Source organism: Elephantulus edwardii, unplaced genomic scaffold (assembly GCF_000299155.1).
Source record: "Elephantulus edwardii isolate Elephantulus edwardi_28Jun2011 unplaced genomic scaffold, EleEdw1.0 scaffold00051, whole genome shotgun sequence".
Taxonomy (NCBI): Eukaryota; Metazoa; Chordata; class Mammalia; order Macroscelidea; family Macroscelididae; genus Elephantulus; species Elephantulus edwardii.
This window is the reverse complement of record NW_006399801.1, coordinates 3,638,951-3,643,600: the sequence shown is the minus strand read 5'-3', so window position 1 is coordinate 3,643,600 and position 4,650 is coordinate 3,638,951. Positions and strand designations below refer to the sequence as shown.

The 4,650-nt window shown below is 41.0% G+C and overlaps 1 pseudogene; it reads left to right on the top strand.

Moving 5' to 3' along the window:
• Positions 1-2,145: 2,145 nt before the first annotated feature.
• Positions 2,146-3,048, top strand: LOC102869845 (annotated as a pseudogene).
• The last annotated feature ends 1,602 nt before the right edge of the window (positions 3,049-4,650 follow it).

Below are 4,650 nucleotides of genomic sequence, written 5' to 3'. Positions count from 1 at the left end.
CACCACTTTTCCGCTCAACACTCGTCTTGGTCATCTTGCTGTCTCAGTCTCAGAAGTCTCTCTGCCATTAACAGCTCACAACTTCTAGTTTGCTGCCTTTGAACCAACATGAAAGAAAACATACAACATTCTCTACTTTTTTTCTTTATGATAGCTAGATCTCTGTTTTCCATCTCTACTATGGCAATTTTAGTCTGACAGAATGGTAAAACCAATCAATCCCCACATTAAATTCTACACACTATTTTCATGACTCCCAAACAAAATGTGTGTTTGCCTTATTTGTATTATTACCAAGCTATTCAGTCCCTTTTGTGGGCCACACATGACTTTGCATAGTCTTACCCAGACATGTGGTAACGATTGCAAAGATCGTGGCTTATTATTGCTTTGAAGTTACACATTCCACTGAATTTATATATAAAGATTTTGTAGAGAACAGAGTGTGACAGGAAAACACACTGCCCTTCTCAGTAAATAAACAATTCAGAAATTTAGTTTCATAATAATAAGATCAAGACTAAATGTATATAACTCATGTAGATACACTTCAAACTAGGGGGTACTGGTAGATAATTCACTGGTAGAATTCCTGTTTTCCACACAGAAGACATGGGTTTGATTCTGTGATTTGAGCCATGAGCAGTCACTATCTGTCAGTGGAAGCTTACATACTATTGTGCTGCTAAACAGATTTTTAACAGTGTTCAGACTAGAATAAACTAGGAAGGAAGCATGCTTCCAAAAATATCAGCCAATTAAAGCCTTACAGGTAACAAAAATCCAGTCCCTTTGGTGTGATATCACCATGAGTCAAGGGTTGACTGGATGACAGCTAACAAAACATATTTTTAATTATGTCCTAGTTCCAGCTGGCTAATACCTTTTAATTAGTAACTTCAGAATTATTACTAGATGCAGTGACTCAACTACTACCTATAGTAACCCTAGAATCAACAGATTGGAACCTTGTCCTGGCCTGTATCATTCTCACAATCTCTGTCATGCTCAAACATGTCAATCCATTTCACTGATGATCTCCCCCTTTTTCTGCTTTTTTGATGACTCTGCTTTTCCAAGCATGATGTCTTTTTCTAAGGAATAGCCCCATCTAACGGCATGCCTGAAATAAGAGAGAAGAAATTTCACTATTTGCCTCTAAGGAGTACGTTGATTGTACAGATTTGTTTCTTATGGAAGTCTATGATATATCCAATACTCTTCACAATAACCACAAACCAAAGATACCAATTCTTCAATTCTTCTGCATTTTCCTTACTTGTTGTTGTAAAAAGAGCAAGGGCCACATGAGGACAAGCCATATCCGATGTCTGCCAACTGCAAAAAGGGGAACTGTCCCTGTTCATAGCATCAGTAACACAAAACCAGTTCTCATGAGGTCATGCATACCCCTACACACTCATATCTCTTTCTATTCATCTCAACACCAGTCTGCTTTGCTGGGTGCAAAATCCAATGTGACACCTCAGATTGCAGAGAATCATATTGGGAAAGTGAAAAGGTTCTAATCCAGGCTTTTCCCCAGACAATGCTGAGTTGTGCAGAGTCAGAGACATGGGTATATTCGAGATTCTGCTCCACCCGTAATCTTACACCACCTTGGCCAAGGAAGGCATTGCTGCTGGAAGTGAAATGGAGGTTAATACCACTTTATAAGAGGTGCTAAAGAACACCCTCATCCATGATGGCCTAGCACATGGAATCTGCGAGGTAATCAAAGCCTTAGACAAGCACCAGGTTCATCTTCGTGTGTTTGCATCCAACTGTAATGAGTCTATGTATGGCAAGTTAGAAGAGGCCCTTTGTGCTGGACTCCAAATCAAACTGGTAAAGGTTGGTGACAACAGAAGCTAGGGGAGTGGGTGCACCTCTGCAAAACTGACCGAGAAGGAAACCCCCACAAAGCGGTTGGTTGCAGTTGTGTTGTTTGTTAAGGAATATGGCAAAAAATCTCAGGCCAATGATGTCATTGAAGTATAATTCAGTTGCAAGAAATGAAACAATAAAACATGGGATAGTTGGGAAAAAAGGCTATGATCAAGATTATTAACAGAATACAGTTAACACAGCTCCAGACTGTCCTGAAGTTCCTCGCAAATGGGAGCGCTTTGTCCTTCGGTGGCCATGACTGCTATGATTAAGGGCAAGAGCTACTTGGCGGCCGATTTGCTACAGTGGCCATCGTCACCGGCGGGGGGCACCGGCATCGGAAAGGCCATAACGACTGAACTCCTGTACCTGGGATGTAATGTGGTCATTGCATCTTGTAAATTTGACAGATTAAAACTGACTGCAGATGAACTCAATGCCAGCCTGCCTTTCAACAGCCAGGCTCGAGTCACTCCTATCCAATGCAACATCCGTAAAGAAGAGGAGGTGGATTATTTGGTCAAAACTACCTTAGATCGTTATGGTAAGATTAATTTCTTGGTGAACAATGGAGGAGGCCAGTTCCTGTCTCCCGCTGAACACATCAGTGCCAAGGGATGGAATGCTGTGGTTGAAACCAACTTGACAGCCACCTTCTATATGTGCAAAGCAGTTTATAACTCCTGGATGCAGGCACATGGCGGATCTATTGTCAATATCGTTGTCCTTACTAAAAGTGGATTTCCATATGCTGCCCATAGTGGAGCTGCAAGAGCAGGAGTTTGCAACCTCACCAAGACCTTGTCCTTGGAATGGGCCAGCAGTGGAGTACAACTCAACTGTGTTGTGCCTGGTGTAATTTATTCCAAGACTGCATTTACCAACTACGGTTATAGGACAGCAGAACTGTATTCAAGTATCCACCAAATTCCAGCCAAAAGATTTCGAACCCCTGAAGAGGTCTCGTCCATGGACTGCTTCTTGCTGTCCCCTGCAGCTTCCTTCATCACTGGTCAGGTTGTGGAAGTGGATGGCGGCCAGTCTATGTATATTAACTCATTCTGGGTACCAGATCATGACAACTGGCCTGAAGGAGCAGGGGACATGACCAGTCTAAAAAAGTTGAAGGAGAAAGTGAAACCTATGTCTAACCTCTAAGCTGACAAGACAGGGAGTCCTATGTCGTCAAGTGCCTTATCATTGTGAGACTTCATGACTGTGGACCATTTCTATCAAAAATCACTCTCTGCTTTTTAAAAGTGTTATCGAAGATGTGGGTGCAAAATCTATTCCTGAAACAAGTGCATTTTTAAAAAATAGGAATGGTAATTAAGATGGTCTGTGATTATACTTGTTTTTAAGAAAGAAATTTGAAAAATTAATGATTACTAATTGTAATAATTTATTAATAAATAATAATAGTGTCATGAACCCCCAGAATAGTTTATTTAATGGTAAGTGTAGAGACTGAACAAATTGCAGCATAATTATGATTAAGAGTATAATGTATACAATAGCTGTATTTCAGTGGAAAGTAGTTCGGATTAATAAAGCTTTATGGGACTTACCAATATACATAATAGTTTGTTTTGTTCATAAAGAAAAATTTGCATAAACCTTCTTAATTCAAAATAAAAAAAAAATTTAAAAAAAACAAACACAGCTCCCGAAATGTGCACACAGGTTATCTCAACCTTGAGCATCATGGCTTTGGGCCAGTGTTCTCAAGTTCTTAGTCCTGCCAGTGTACTGGATACCCAACCCCCAAAGTCCCATCTCACATCAAGTCTCTAGTTCAGCCTTAGATGTTGCTGCTGTGGGGGTTGCTACCTTAGGTATAGCTGGAGCAAGAAAGGCATCTTACATTCTCTTATTTCTTGTTCATTGGTGCCGAAGACCTGTTTATGCGGCTAGTTGTTGTTGTTATGTGACATGAAGTTGCTTGGAACTTATGAACCCTGCTCTATCTTGAGCCAACCTCATTGTCTCTGAGATACCTAACCCCATTATCCCAGTCACTGAGTCAATCCATCTCATCCAGGGTCTTCCTCTCCTGCGCTGTCTCTCCACCTTCCCAAGCATGATGTCCCTCTACAAGGACTGGCTGGTCCCTCCTTGCAACATGTCCAACGTATGTCATACAGAGCTTCAAAATCCTAGCCTCCATAGACCAGCCTGGTTTCATTCTCTCCAGGACGAACCTGTTTGTTCTTCTAGGAGTCCAAGGAATATTCAGTACTCTTCTCCAGCACCACAACTCAAAATCATCAATTCTTTTTCTGTCATCCTTAGTCATTGTCCAGCTCTCTGATGCATAGCAAGTTAATTGCAAAGATTATCATCTGGATTAGGCACACCTTAATCTCTAGACTGACATCATTGCTTTTCAGTACTCAGGAGAGGTCCCTGACGGGAGATTTTTCCAGTGTAATTCATCTTTTGATTTGTTGACTGCTGGTGCCAAGAATGTTGATTGTGGAGCCAAGCAAGCTGTAATTGTTAACAAATTCAGTCTCCCCATCTATCATGGTGCTGCCTGTTGGCCCAGTGGTGAGAATCTTTGTCTTCTTGATGTTGAGCTTCATTCCATATTATAGTCCTTGACCTTTTCAGCAAGCAGTTCAGGTCCTCCTCAGTTTCAGCAAGCAAGGTTTTATTATCTGCATAACATAGGTTGTTAATGAGTTTTCTTCCAATTCTGATGCTACATTCCTCCTCATAGCAATTTTAGTACATTGTTGTTACTGTTAGGTGTCATTC